At 38.8% G+C, this 16390-nt stretch overlaps 1 non-coding gene across 1 annotated transcript; it reads right to left on the reverse strand.

Annotated features, from left to right (window-relative positions):
* Positions 1–13616: 13616 nt before the first annotated feature.
* On the reverse strand, positions 13617–13725 carry LOC149768561 (small nucleolar RNA R71). The gene has a single exon (XR_016398542.1). It is a non-coding gene; the product is annotated as a small nucleolar RNA R71 (small nucleolar RNA).
* Positions 13726–16390: the final 2665 nt, after the last annotated feature.

A 16390-nucleotide genomic window follows, 5' to 3' on the forward strand; every position in this document is an offset into this window, starting at 1 on the left:
CCTCTAACCCAATCCAATTGGGTTAAACCAACTCTCCATTATGTCTTCATCCAACGGTAGATTAAGACCTAACGGTCTAGATTGAATCATTTATTAAATCTAATCCAATTAGACTCAAACCAAGCCAATTAGGTGCCAACTCTTGGCTAACCCATATTAGAAGATGATCTAATCAAATTAGATCAATTAAGAATCAGATTCGAATCCAATTCGAATCAAGAGCTAAGGGTTTGCAACACCTGCTAGAATGTCTACCTTGCAAACATGATCTAATCCAATTAGACCCTTAATAAGTTTTCTTGTGTGTGACCCATTGGGTTCCATACTTAGCCAGCAATAGGTGTGAGTGCAAGTTGACCTAACTTGATTAGAACTCTTCTAATCGATTTAAGTCCAAACTGTGCGAACCCAAACTTAACAATTAGAATCCTTTCTAATTGGTGATCGAATTAAACTCTTTAATTCGATCAAACCTATAAGACAAGATTGACGTCTAGCAGCGTGTCATGTCTACCCGGAAAATATGGAATTTGGTGGAAATACCAAAAATATCCTTCAGTGGCAAGTTACCGTGCAATTCAATCCTTTAATCAAACTGCATCCCAAATATGTATATGAGTATGAATATATGTCAAACTCAATTTCATATTCATATTTTTCTCAATCTTTTAATGATAATTCAAATAATGAAACATTAGAAACTCTTTCTAATTTTCATTCTGCTTTGATCAAAGGCTTCCTGAATTATCATATGATTAGAATAAATAGGATGCTATCTTCTCTTACTAGAAGTGATTAATTCCTTGTTGACCTACTCATAATCTTCGTACACAATTCACCATATCCAGAAGACCTCGTACATAACTTATTGTCATGAATGAGTGTAAACCAAAATATGGGTTCATGTGCACAAGATACCATGGTGATCTCAGGTCATAGAATCAGTTGCACAACTCCCACTAAGAGAATCATCTTTTGACATGTAAGTAAGACTTCATAAGATTTCTCTTTGTAGGTCAATTCAGTGAACTCATTCCTCTAATGAGCACCCACATCTTTGTATTAGTGTCTCCACACAAATGATTGTGAGATCAATCATCCTCTGCATCGAGCATACATAAGATATGCCAGTCTTTCCGGTAATCATTGATCCCCGACTCAATGTACCAATGACTGGGAATATTTAAGATTAGGATTTTAGGATTTTAAGTCTCACTAGTATGATCTCATCATAGTCTTAAAACCATTGCCCTAATCTAAGAAGTTTATCATAAATATAATCAACAGCATATGATAAAACATAACGCCTTTATTCATATTTAAATGTCATGTACATGATTTGGACAAATCAAAAGAAAAAATCTTTCGCAATACATATTGCGATTGGCTTGTAGGGCATCTACTCTTTCAATCTCCCACTTGCACTAAAGCCAATCGCTCTTATATTTTATCCCCATACAATCGAGGTGGCGATCGAACTGCTGTTGTGGTAGAGCTTTAGTGAACGGGTCTGCTAAGTTGTTCTTTGTGTCTACTCGTTCAATGACTATGTCTTGTCTCTCGATGATCTCTCGAACGAGGTGGAAGCGTCTTAGAATGTGCTTGGATTTGTGATGAGATCTTGGTTCCTTTGCTTGAGCAACAGCTCCAGTGTTGTCACAATAAACTGAAACTGGTCCAGCAATCTCAGGAACTACTCCCAACTCAGCGATGAACTTCTTCATCCAGACAGCTTCCTTAGCGGCTTCACTTACAGCGATGTATTCTGCCTCAGTAGTTGAGTCAGCTACAGTTTGCTGCTTGGAACTCTTCCAGCTCACTGCACCACCATTTAGGGTAAAGACATACCCTGAAGTGGACTTGCTATCATCTGGATCTGATTGAAAACTAGAATCAAAAAATCCTTCTACTTTCAACTCAGATCCTCCATAAACTAGAAAAATATCTTTAGTCCTTCTTAAGTACTTAAGAATATTTTTCACAGCTATCCAATGATTTTCTCCTGGATCAGCCTGGAATCTGCTTGTTATGCCTAAGGCATAAGCAACATCAGGCCTAGTACATAGCATAGCATACATAATTGATCCTACTGCCGAAGCATAGGAAATAGAATTCATTCTATTCCTCTCTTCAGATGTCTTAGGAGACATCTTCTTAGAGAGACGTATGCCATGACTCATAGGTAAGTAACCTCTTTTACTTCCTTCCATGCTGAATCTTTTTAGCACACGATCTATGTACTTAGACTGGGACAAGCCTAGCATCCTTTTAGATCTATCCCTATAGATCTTTATACCAAGTATATAGGATGCTTCTCCCAAGTCTTTCATGGAAAAGCTTTTTGATAGCCAAGTCTTGACCGATTGTAACATTGGAATATCATTTCCAATGATTAGTATGTCATCTACATACAATATTAAGAAGACAACGGCACTCCCACTAGTCTTCTTGTACACACATGGTTCATCCACATTTTTAATAAAACCAAACTCTTTGACTGTTGTATCAAAACGGATGTTCCAACTCCTCGATGCTTGCTTTAATCCATAAATGGATCTCTTAAGCTTGCATACTTGATTTGCTCTCCCACTTGAGACAAATCCTTCTGGCTGTGTCATGTAAACCTCTTCCTCAAGATAACCATTAAGGAAGGCGGTTTTGACATCCATCTGCCAAATTTCATAATCATAGTATGCAGCTATTGCAAGCAAAATCTGAATAGATTTAAGCATGGCAACTGGTGAAAAAGTTTCATCATAGTCAATTCCTTGCTTTTGCCTGAAACCTTTTGCCACCAATCTGGCCTTGTAGGTTTCTACTTGGCCATCTGCTCCAATCTTCTTCTTATAGACCCATTTGCAACCTATAGGGTTTACACCTTCTGGTGCATCAACCAAAGTCCATATTTGGTTGGTATACATAGAGTCTATTTCGGATTTCATAGCTTCTAACCATTTGTTAGAGTCATTACTCATGATAGCTTCCGAATAGGTCAGAGGATCATCATTTTCGACGATGTGGGCTTCATCATTCTCAATGATAAACCCATACCTCTTAGGTGTATTTCGCACTCTATCTGACCTTTGGAGAGGAGATGTGTGTTGTGGTTGTACTTCATCAATGGGTACATCTGGTTGAAGAATTTCTTGTGTTTCTATTTGTAGGTCTTGAACTTCATTAAGTTCAATTCTTCTTTCACTGCCCTTTTCTAAGATAAACTCTTTTTCTAAGAAAGTGGCATGCCTACTAACAAATACCTTTTGTTCAGTAGGGTGATAGAAGAGATATCCAATACTTTCTTTGGAATAACCTATAAATGTAAATTTATCTGATCTAGCACTTAGCTTATGTCCAATATTTCTTTTGACATATGCTTGGCAGCCCCATATTTTAAAATATTTAAGATTGGGCTTTCTACTTCTCCATATCTCATATGGAGTACTAGATACAGATTTTGAAGGTATCCTGTTTAGTACATATGTAGCAGTTTCTAAGGCATAACCCCAGAAGGAAATAGGAAGATCTGTAAAGCACATTATGGACCTTACCATATCTAATAGAGTACGATTCCTCCGTTCAGCTACACCATTTAGTTGTGGCGTATACGGAGGTGTCCATTCAGAGAGAATGCCCTTTTCTTTAAGATGATTTAAAAATTCACTAGAAAGGTATTCACCTCCTCGATCAGATCGAAGGATTTTAATACACTTTCCGGTTTGTTTTTCAACCATACTTTGATACTCTTTAAACTTATCAAAGGTTTCGTATTTATGTTTCATAAGATACACAAATCCGAACCTTGATAAATCATCAGTGAATATGATGAAGTAAGAGTATCCATCTCTAGCTGGAGTTGTCATAGGACCACATACATCTGTATGTATAAGTCCTAATAACTCACTTGCCCTTTCTCCATATCCAGTGAATGGAGACTTGGTCATTTTTCCCATAAGACAAGATTCACAAGTTCCTAATGATTCATAATCATAAGGATCAAAGAACTCTTCTTTGTATAACTTGTTGATTCTTGATTCACTTATGTGACCAAGTCGGCAATGCCAAAGGAGGGTATTATTCACTTCCTCTCTCTTTCTTTTATTGCTTTTATTAATATGAAAGACATTGTCATTAAGTAATAAAACTAGAAGACCATTTTCCATAATGCCATTGCAAAGATGCTTATTAGAAAAATAAATAGAGCAACCATTGCCCTTTCCATTAATTTCAAAACCTTTCTTTAACAACAAAGGAATGGAAATTACATTTCTAATAATTTTGGGCATATAATAACAATCTTCTAATTGTAGGAGCTTTCCCGAAGGCAATTCCAAGTTGTAGGTTCCAACAGCTTCAGCCTGGATGGACTCTCCTCCAGCGCCATACAGCTCGAAGTCACCTTTCTTCAAAATTTTAATTTTCTGTAGTCCATGCAAAGATTTGCAAATGTGAAAACCACAGCCGGTATCCAATACCCATGAATTTGAATTTGAAGAACTTAATGACAAGTTGGCATGCAACATAAACATACCTTTTTGATGCAACTCTTGCATCGGTCTTCATACTTGCAAGAAAACTCTTGCAATTCCTTTTCCAGTGGCCAGCTTTGCCGCAATGAAAACAGGTACTTGATCCGGAGTTTTTCTTTCCTTTTTTCTTTTTGATGCTACTCTTGGGGTTCAATCGTTTCTTAGAACCCTTATTTCCCAATTTCCTCATAGAGGTGCTATTTATAAGAAGGAGTAGACCTTTATCCTTCTTAATATGCCCTTCAGCTGTTTTGAGCATATTTAACAGCTCGGGCAGGGAGGTGTTCAGCTTGTTCATGTGAAAGTTCACAACAAACTGAGAAAATGAATCAGGCAGTGATTGCAGGATCAAATCCTGACTGAGCTCACTATCCATAGCAAAACCTAATTGACTTAATCTGGTGATTAAGTCTATAACCATAAGAACATGGTTTTGCACTGGAGTTCCTTCATTCATTCTAGCACGGAACAACTGCTTAGATATCTCATACCTAGCAGTCCTGCTTTGTTCTCCATACAACTCTTTTAAATTGAGAAGTATGGATTGAGTGTCCATGCCTTCATGTTGCCTCTGTAATTCATTGTTCATAGAGGCAAGTATGATACATTTGACAGTCACACTGTCATTTTTCCACATCTTATGTGTGGCAACCTCCTCTTCTGTAGCATCATCCCCTAGATCTCCAAGATCAGGGGTTTCAAGTATATAAGAAATTTTCTCCTGAGTGAGTACTATCTTTAAATTCCTCAATCAGTCCACATAGTTTGGTCCGGTCAACTTGTTGGCATCTAAGATGCCTCTTAGTGAAAGTGAAGAAGCCATTTAATAATTCTACATATGCAAGAACAAAACTAATATAAGCAGACCAATCATGATGACATGTTTGCAACTAGATAAGGACTTTAATCTAATTTGTCTCCTACTATTTTTATCGAATATCATAGCCCTCTCCTATGATAAACGTGAAAATATAATTTTTCTTAGTAGGGTTGAGATCCTAATTCATCATAAAAAGCCTTGTGTTTACACAACAAACTCTTATGAGTTCAAAGGTAGGAAACTCTTTCCAATTGCATCTCATGCAATTCTCAACTTTATCTTGTCCTCTTAAAATACTTATTGCCTTGTGTTAGCACAACAAACAATAATATTTTAGTTAAGTCAAACCCTTCATTTCCATGTAGTCATATTCGAATAATATTGCCCTTGTGGTTGCACAACAAGGCAATATATTAAAATATGCCACAAGCATCTTAATGCACCAAGACAGTATAACATCAGTCCCCATTGCAAGTCTTGTGTTAGCACAACAAACTAGCATGGATCTTGACATAATAATATCGAGGCATGAAGGAAGGCTATCAATAGTGTTATATCAATATTAAGCTTATCCATAATAGGCAATCAAACAATTGGCCAGGTAAGCAGGTGGGAGGCTCCCCTTACTCAGAGAGTAAGGTCCTAATTAAGTAACCACCTTTAGTGCTTTCCTTAGACACCAATTAGATTAATTGTTCTAGAATGGGTTAGCTCAAAGTTTTTCAACACTATGACTTAATATAATTTTTATTGAGGGCTTACTAGTCTCTAGCACATTCTTTAATTGTAACATACATTTAACATGTCTAAAATAAACTATTATGCATCATGGCTATCTCATAGCATGTATAAATCATAAGCAATTAATTAACATGCTTCAACATATTTTCATATGGAAAATTTTATATCATGATATTTTATTACATAACATATCATATATTAATCATACATTTCAGCATTTCTCTAAGCATATGACATTACTATCTCATAGTAAATTAATAATCATACATCATACATAATTATTTGATTGAACGAATTAAGGATGGCTCTGATACCACTGAAGGGTTTTAGCATGTTATAATGCGCAGCGGAAGCTAGGGATTTTAAAAATTTCTTAATAAAGTCCCTATGCATGAAACCCTTTTAAGCCTAGATCACCTTAATGATTACAATCAAATGATATAAAATAAATGCAGAATTAGTAGAATACCTCAAACGCTAATCCAAAGTGTACAATCTCCACGAGGCGTCCAAGTGTCCGCCCTCCAATGGTGATCCACACGAAAACTTGATCAAGACTTTAGCTCCAAAGACTTTTGATCCTTAATGCAGAATTCTTCTAAAGAACTCTAATGGCTTGCTTTCCTTCCTTTCTATTTTCCTTTAGCCTTCTAAAATCACTTCTAATCCTTTTGTCCTAAAGAAGACCACCTTGTCTTGGCTTAGGACACACTAGAAGCAATGCTAGAAAGAAAGAAACTAATGTAAGAAAGAAAGAAGAGAGGAGTGGGGTGGAATTGGAATAATGAAACCCATGGAGTGCTAACCTATTTATAATAGGTGTAGGGATGCATCTCCAAGGGATGCATCCCATCCACACATCCTCTCATGAAATGGCATCATCTAAAGGGTCATATCAAATAAGAGGAGGTGCAGATCAAGTGAGGAGGTGTATCAAATGATATATCCTTTCATGTGGTGCCATATTTTGACCAAGTCAACATCACATGCTAATCACATGTCCATCACGCCTCACCTCTTGATCTTTCATGATGATGATCCAAGGGCTCCAATGCAAGGCGCCATTTACTTGACCCATTATGTCTTCATCCAATGGTGGGATTAAGATCCAATGGTCAATTATGATAGCCATCCTCAAACCCAATTCAATTGGGTTAAACCAACTCTCCATTATGTCTTCATCCAACAGTAGATCAAGATCTAACGGTCTAGATTGAATGATTTATTAAATCTAATCCAATTAGACTCAAACCAAGCCAATTAGGTGCCAACTCTTGGCTAACCCATATTAGAAGATGATCTAATCAAATTAGATCAATTAAGAATCAGATTCGAATCCAATTCGAATCAAGAGCTAAGGGTTTGCAACACCTGCTAGAATGTCTATCTTGCAAACATGATCTAATCCAATTAGACCCTTAATAAGTTTTCTTGTGTGTGACCCATTGGGTTCCATACTTAGCCAGCAATAGGTGTGAGTGCAAGTTGACCTAACTTGATTAGAACTCTTCTAATCGATTTAAGTCCAAACTGTGCGAACCCAAACTTAACAATTAGAATCCTTTCTAATTGGTGATCGAATTAAATTCTTTAATTCGATCAAACCTATAAGACAAGATTGACGTCTAGCAACGTGTCATGTCTACCCGAAAAATATGGAATTTGGTGGAAATACCAAAAATACCCTTCAGTGGCAAGTTACCGTGCAATTCAATCCTTTAATCAAACTGCATCCCAAATATGTATATGAGTATGAATATATGTCAAACTCAATTTCATATTCATATTTTTTTCAATCTTTTAATGATAATTCAAATAATGAAACATTAGAAATTCTTTCTAATTTTCATTCTGCTTTGATCAAAGGCTTCCTGAATTATCATATGATTAGAATAAATAGGATGCTATCTTCTCTTACTAGAAGTGATTAATTCCTTGTTGACCTACTCATAATCTTCGTACACAATTTACCATATCCAGAAGACCTCGTACATAACTTATTATCATGAATGAGTGTAAATCAAAATATGGGTTCATGTCCACAAGATACCATGGTGATCTCAGGTCATAGAATCAGTTGCACAACTCCCACTAAGAGAATCATCTTTTGACATGTAAGTAAGACTTCATAAGATTTCTCTTTGTAGGTCAATTCAGTGAACTCATTCCTCTAATGAGCACCCACATCTTTGTATTAGTGTCTCCACACAAATGATTGTGAGATCAATCATCCTCTGCATCGAGCATACATAAGACATGCCAGTCTTTTCGGTAATAATTGATCCCCGACTCAATGTACCAATGACTGGGAATATTTAAGATTAGGATTTTAGGATTTTAAGTCTCACTAGTATGATCTCATCATAGTCTTAAAACCATTGCCCTAATCTAAGGAGTTTATCATAAATATAATCAACAGCATATGATAAAACATAACACCTTTATTCATATTTAAATGTCATGTACATGATTTGGACAAATCAAAAGAAAAAATCTTTCGCAATACATATTGCGATTGGCTTGTAGGGCATCTACTCTTTCAGACCCATGGACCCTTAAGCTCATGGACCCTTAAGAGATGCTTATGAGCCGCGATGGAAAAGAAACGTCTGGGAGCAAAAACAGAGTCTTCTCCGTCCTTGATTCAACGCCACACCGTGCCACCATCCGGACTCCGTTCGGCTTGCCATCTGGACCGAAATGTTCGGTTTTGAATCGGCTACATTTCGGTTCATTTAGATTTTCAAAATCTGGCACATTTTCATGGATTCACTAGTTTTTTCCACCGTTTGTTTTTGAAACAAACGTTATGAAATTCATCATGAATGAATTCTTTAATGCTTGGCCAATAACGCCTCTTAACTCCTCTCAGCGTTGGCCTATTTGTAGGCCACCGTATCCTCTTAGAAGAGGAGAGGAAGAGAATTTTCTTGAGAAGAAATTGTCAGACAGAGAAGGAGATTTGATTCTGTGAAGAAGAAGAAGAAGAGAGAGGAAGGAGTCCTTTCTCTCTGGTGGTTTGGAGTTCGGCCCAGATCAAGTGTTCTCTCCTCCCTTCCATTCCCTCTGTGATCAAGATCAAGAGACGGACATCAGTTCGGCTCAGGCGTATTGTGAAGAAACGGGAGGAAAGAAACCGAAGAAAGAAAGAAAGAGAAGAAAGAAAGAAATAGGAAGGTCCTTTTTCTAGATTTTATTTATTCCAAGGGTCTTTTTTGCAAAAGATTGTTTTGCACGAGTAAAGACATCATCCAACCTTCTTGCGAAGCTTGACGTGCGTGTGAAGTAGAGGGCTTGCAGATCCAGGCCTTGCAGAGCTACCTTCAGGGATCTAGATCCAGATCCAGATTCAAATTACCTCGACCAACTTCCGCTACGGACTTGAGGTAATTTTACATAAAAGTTAAATTTAATATTTATAATTGTTATAAATAAAAAAAAATTAAAACTGATTTTTCATGCCTGGCGTTCGATTTTATCTGACAACTCGGAAAATTTTTCCTTCAGTAGGACCAGAGGTGGAAGAAAAAGTGGGAAGATCTGTATAGTGCTCCTGGTCATGGTCAGGGCTAGGAGAGTGATGAGTGGTAGGATCAGATGGTGTGGATGTGGATAGTTTCCGTACCCAGACTCTCCCGACCTTGTGAAATCCCATCCGATGAAAGGTTCCCTCACCCATGCGATCTGTAAAATGCAGTGAGCGAGAGAATTCCACCTCAGGGATAGGGACCTCTAACTCCCTAAAGATAAGGGTGAACAACATCCCATACGGGAGACTCAGCCTAGGTTTGTCTAGAGGTTCACAAAGGTATTTGCAGATGAGTTTAGGAAAGTTGATGGGAGTGTCTTGGAGGATGTGGAACATCAAAGCTAGGTCTCTCTCTGAAATGAAGTCAAACCTACCAGTTTTGGGGAAGAGAGTCCTAGAAATGATACTTAGGAGAAGCCGCATTTCAGCCGAAAGCTGATTTGCGAACACCTCCTCTATGGGGGACAGAGGTGGACTCCCTAAGATGGCTGTAAGGGCCTCTGTCCTATCTGAGGGGTGTTGATGAGAGCACAAAAGTGCGATCTAAGTACCAATTAACTTAGCCTTATGCTAGCAAAATAATGATAAATAATAGATGTTAACATTTGCATGATTAATATTTTATCCTTAGTACTTATTATAATTTTAACATTATTTTATATAAATTTATCTAAAAAGGATGCATCTTCCCAACTGCAGAACAGAGTCGATGACTCTTCTTCCGTGCACCCAAGCGACTCCCCAAATTCCGCAATGCAACTCAAGATTCCAGCTGTCCGTGAGCTAGGATCTGTGATCTGATCCCCGCACCCAATCCTAGCATCCCGTGATCAACGTCTAGCTCCTCTCACAATGATCTCCCAGTCCCAGCTCCCGTGTCCGTGCAACCTCCCGAGATCCCCCTTCTATCAACTTCATCCACTGATTCCTCAGCTCCACAGCATCCGCGAGTCCACGATCATCGCCCGGCCGTCCGCCACCGCCCAGCCAAGATCAGCTCCAGCTCCCGTGTCCGTGAAACCTCCCAGCGGTCGTCCGGAAGAGATCGCGTTCCTCCACCAATTCCGCCTCCTCCAGCGATGCAACCATTTCCATCTCCAGCATCCCGATCAACGCCCCTTCTTCCGCCCGTTTCACACGCCTCCCAGCTTCCTCCATCTTCGTTCTTCAGCATGTGATCCCGCCTACAGCCGTCCGTGAGCAGCGTCCCAGGATCCCAGCATCCGAAGATCCTGCCGCAGCTCTCATCCATTTGAATCTCCCAGCCATCTGCCTCCTCTTCTTCCACGAGCCTGCCTCACGCGCCGGACCAGCATCAGACCGCGAGCAATCTGCCGTGATCATCCCGCAATCACCTCCCAGACCTCAGCCTCCCTTGCACGATCCTCGGCGTCCGTTCTCAACGCCGGATCCGCCCGCAGCCTCCTTCACAGCGTCCGTGTGCAGCCTATCCTTCCGCAAGCCATTCCTGGATCTGCGCCTGCTCCTCTTCCGCCCATCTCACGCCCCATTCGCTCGTAATCCCAGCATCCTGATCCGCCCGAGATGCAGCCCTTCCGTCGAGTGCAAAGAGGGGGATTGAATGCCAACTATAAAGCTCTCTCTGTTGGGAGAGGCAAGGGGACCCCTCATTCGGAAAAACAGAGGAGCCACCTGCTGGGGTTGAAGGAAAAGAGAAGAAGGAAACAGGGTATGCCCTGTTTCCAAAAAGAAAAGAAAAGAAAAAAAACAAAAGGGGAGGTGATTGTTGTAATGGAAAGCTAATTTCTTTGGCAAAGGGTGATGGGAGAACCCTTGATTTGTTACTCTCTTGAAGTAAACTCTGAGCCTTGGTTTTAACTGAGTTACATATTTTCATATGTTCTGATTCTCTCCTATTTATTTATTAGATAGATTCATCATGTTTTATAGTTATTGATGCATGGATTGCTCTGATATTTGATTTGTCGTAGACATAATTGACACGATGAATGCTTAAACATTGAGTTCGTGTATTCAAATGATATATTTCATGATTAGAACTATTTTTTTTATTTGATCCTTGATCGAGAATCTCTGAGTTTATTTGTTGAAAGTAATATTATCAAGGAGGATTCCGGATCCCTTACCATCTCTATCTTATTGAACTTTGTTTAATTCATCTATTATTCGCTGCTTTTAATTTCAAAAAAATCAACTAAAAATTACATCGAAAAATTACGCTGATAATCCATAGATCGTTCCCTGAGGAATCGACCTCGGACTTCCGAGTTATACTACTTGTGCAATTCTCCTGCACTTGGGAGAGCAGTTTTATTTTTGCACCAAGTTTTTGGCGCCGTTGCCGGGAAACGGCTGAGTTATTAGTATAATTTTAGATTTAATTTTTACCTTAGTAGTTAGTATTTTTCTTTTAAAAAAAAAAAAATTGCATCTTTACTACTATTTTTAATTCCCTGCACAGTTGGCATCAAACTCTGATATCATAGAAATTAGCCGTCTGATTTGACTCAAATTTGGTCAGCTAGTGCAAGACACATTGTTAGATAATCGGAACGGTCTGATTGACATTCTGATATTTTTAAGACCATCAGATTAATACGAAACCTTGCTGATTTCTGTTTTGAATTTTCTGCATTTATTTTTTAGAATCAGAATTATATTGTTATTATATCTCATTAACCCTTGTTGCTAATTAAAAATTGAAGAAAAGAAACCTTAAGAATAGATCAAAGGTGATTATTCAAAAATAAAAAAAAAGAGGGAAAACCTAAAATTTCAAATTTCAAATTTCAAATTTCAGAATTCAAATTTCAAACGTCAACTCATAAAATTTAAAAAAATATATATAATTAATTTGCTTGATCACCTATTCAATGAAATTTAATGTCATGTCATAAAACATTAAAAAAAAATCTCCTGATTGTTGCATATAGTATGAGGCATCAGCATAAAATATTCTAAGGGCTGAACCCATTTAAAAAGATAAGGTCGGGATTTCATCACTCGTCCTTAGCCCAAAAATCACCCTAGTGCATAAATATCCTAAGCTTAACTAAAATCAACTAGACGTTGGCCCCTAAGAACATTCGAGCTCAATAGGACGAAGACCACCGAAAGTTGCACCAATTTCGCTCTGTGGCTTAGTTGATGTCTAGGCAAGCTTTGTCCCTATAAGGGAGACAGTTCATCTGTTCGAGGCAAGTGGGTTTTAAGTGGGACCTTTGCGAACGCATCGTGACCCCTCCACTTACCTGGGAGCTTACCTGGTCAACTCAGTTCATTAGACCGGATTGGAGGCTTAGGTGCCCTCTTCAAACCAGTTAGGAGCTGTCTAGAAATTTAAGAAAAACATTAGAAATTGAGGTGTAATGTTTTGTTGCATGTTTGATTGTGAATAGGATTTTTGTTTTAGGATGTCGTTTTAGGGTATCTTTAGTTGGTACTTATATTTATTTATTTTTTTTAAAAAAAGAAAAAAAAAAGAGGGAAATATTTTGCATGCTAAAGTGGAATAGGGACGACACTGGTCGATTAAGTCGTACAACTTTAGATCATCCCTTAGGACATACCTCTGAAATTCCTTCGCAATATCTCACACCTTGTGAGATGGCTGATCTAAATGAAGATGCGGGGAGTCACTACAATCGAGAACGAGAACCCCATGTTATGACTCTAAGACAATACCTACAACCGGCTAGGACTAGTCAACCTTCATGCATAATTTTTCCTGATAATGTAGGACATTTTGACATCAAACCAGGGGTAATCCAATTGCTGCCCAAGTTTCATGGGTTAGAGTCCGAAAGTCCGTATCTTCATTTAAAGGATTTTGAAGAATTGAGCATTACATTTAGAGTGCCAAATGTCACCGAGGATGTCCTCAAGTTGACATTGTTTCCTTTCTCTCTAAAGGATAAGGCCAAAACATGGCTAAACTCTTTGCGACCTAGATCAATAAGAAATTGGCAAGATATGCAGAGAGAATTTTTAAAGAAGTTCTTCCCCACACAAAGGACCAACTTTTTGAAAAGACATATCAGCAATTTCCAACAAAAAGATAATGAAACATTTTATGAATGTTGGGAAAGATTTAAAGACCTTCTTCTCTCATGCCCTCATCACGGGTTTGAAACTTGGAGAACCATTAGCTTCTTTTATGAAGGTTTATCTCCACAGTTGAAACAGTTTGTAGAGACCATGTGCAATGGTAGATTCTTAGAAAAACAACCTGATGAGGCATGGGAGTATTTGGATTCCCTTGCTGAGACTGCCCAACTTTGGGATAATGGAGATAGAAACAACAAGTCTTTGCCTAAGCCTACTAGCTCTGTACAGGGAGGCCTTTACAACCTCAGAACTGAGGATGATCTTCATGCTAAAATGGCAGCCCTCACTAGGAAGGTAGAAGAAATTGAGCTTAGGAAGATTGAGCCTGTCAAGACTATAGAACTTAGAAATGAGTGTTGTGGTATCTGCGATATGTCGGGTCATACTACTACAGATTGTCCCACCATACCGGCATTCAAAGAAGTCTTGCACGATCAAGCAAATGCTATGAACTCCTACCAAAAGCCTTATAACGATCCATACTCGAATACCTATAACCCTGGTTGGAAGAATCATCCAAACTTTAGGTGGAGAAATGATCATCCTCAACAGTCACACCATTCAGCTCCTTCACCTGCACATCCTACTTTTGCATCACCACCCTCTCAAAAGCCAAATATCGAGGATACCTTGCAATCCATACAAAGTTTTCTACAAGGTCAAGCTAATATCAATGCTCAAAATACTCAAAATTTTGAAGACATAAGGAACCAATTGTCAATGTTGACTACCGTCCTAAGTACCCAAGAGAAGGGTAAGCTTCCAGCTCAACCCCAACCTAACCCACAAATGCACGGTAGTAATAATACGGCTCCTTCTAGTTCGCATACAGAGCATGCAAAGAGCATCATGACTTTGCGTAATGAAAAAGTCATTGATCAAACCGTCCCATTGAGACCGCGGGTCACTTCTGATTCTGATGCTCCCAAAGTTGATGAAAGGGACAAAGAAGAAGTTGAGGTCCCAACTTCTACTAAGAAAGTTGAATGTCCTTTCCCTCCACCTTTTCCACAACGGTTAAAGCCGTTGCAAAAGCTCGAACCTAATTCTGAAATTCTTGAGCTTTTTAAACAAGTAAAGATCAACATACCTCTTCTTGATGCAATCAAACAAGTACCCTCATATGCCAAATTTTTGAAGGACTTGTGTACTGTTAAGCGCCGATTAAATGTTAAGAAGAAGGCATTTTTAACTGAAAATGTGAGTGCTATTTTGCAGCACAACATTCTTCCTAAATATAAAGATCCAGGTTGCCCAACCATCTCATGCATCATAGGTGACTTTAGGATAGAGCGAGCATTGTTAGATTTAGGGGCGAGTGTGAATTTGTTGCCATATTCTGTATATGAGCAACTTGGTTTAGGTGAGTTGAAGCCAACCTCCGTCACTTTGCAATTAGCTGACAGGTCAGTTAAAATTCCAAGGGGGATTATCGAGGATGTATTAGTCCAAGTAGACAAGTTCTACTTTTCTGTCGATTTTATTGTATTGGACACACATTCGGCTTCGAACTCACAGTCTCAGATTCCGATCATTTTAGGACGTCCATTCCTTGCAACTTCTAATGCATTGATTAATTGTAGGAATGGCGTCATAAAGCTTTCTTTTGGTAATATGACCTTAGAACTGAACATATTTAATGTGTGCAAACAACCCAATGATTCCGAAGAGAGTAAGGAGGTTGATTGGGTTGAAACCATCGCAGAAGAATATTTGTTAGCTAAAGCAATTAACGACCCATCCAATGATAGCTTAATTGATTGGTGTCCTAATGGAACCGATGACGATGATTTATCAGTCACACCTATTGTGGATAATCTGGATATCAAGATGGTCAATGGGTGGAGACCAAAAGTAGGAGAATTTGAGAGGTTGTCGCCTCGAGAGATGAAAATAGTACCATCCCGTGAGCAAGCACCCCAGCTCGAATTGAAACCCTTACCGAAGGAACTCAAGTATGCCTTTCTTGGACCCGAGGACACTTACCCTATAATTATCTCGTCTGATCTTAATCATGACCAAGAAAGAAAATTACTTGGTGTTCTAAAGAATCATAAAGGAGCCTTAGGGTGGTCTATTGCCGATTTGAAGGGAATTAGCCCCTTAATTTGTACGCACCGGATATATTTGGAGGACAATACCAAAACCACAAGGCAAATGCAACGAAGGTTAAATCCTACAATGAGAGATGTGGTTAAGGCAGAAGTCCTCAAGTTGCTTGACGTGGGTATTATTTACCCAATTTTCGACAGCGAGTGGGTAATCCCTACTCAAGTCGTTCCTAAGAAATCGGGTTTGACGGTAGTAGAAAATGAACAAGGTGAATTAGTTCCAACTCGTGTCCCGACGAGTTGGCGCATGTGTGTTGACTACCGAAAGCTGAATTTGGTCACACGAAAGGATTACTTTCCTCTACCCTTCCTAGACCAAGTATTGGAGAGGGTTGCAGGGCATGATTTCTATTGTTTTCTCGATGGCTATTCGGGATATTATCAAATTGAAATTTCACCGGAAGATCAAGAGAAGACTACCTTCACTTGTCCTTTTGGCACATTTGATTTCCGACGAATGCCATTCGGGTTGTGTAATGCACCTGCAACATTCCAAAGATGCATGCTCAGCATCTTTGAAGACATGAACGAGAAATTTTTGGAAGTGTTCATGGACGACTTCTCCGTTTTTGGC

This window comes from Phoenix dactylifera, chromosome 1 (assembly GCF_051530095.1).
Source record: "Phoenix dactylifera cultivar Ajwa chromosome 1, Ajwa_hap1_PhDact_Kaust_v1.1, whole genome shotgun sequence".
In the NCBI taxonomy this organism is placed as follows: domain Eukaryota; kingdom Viridiplantae; phylum Streptophyta; class Magnoliopsida; order Arecales; family Arecaceae; genus Phoenix; species Phoenix dactylifera.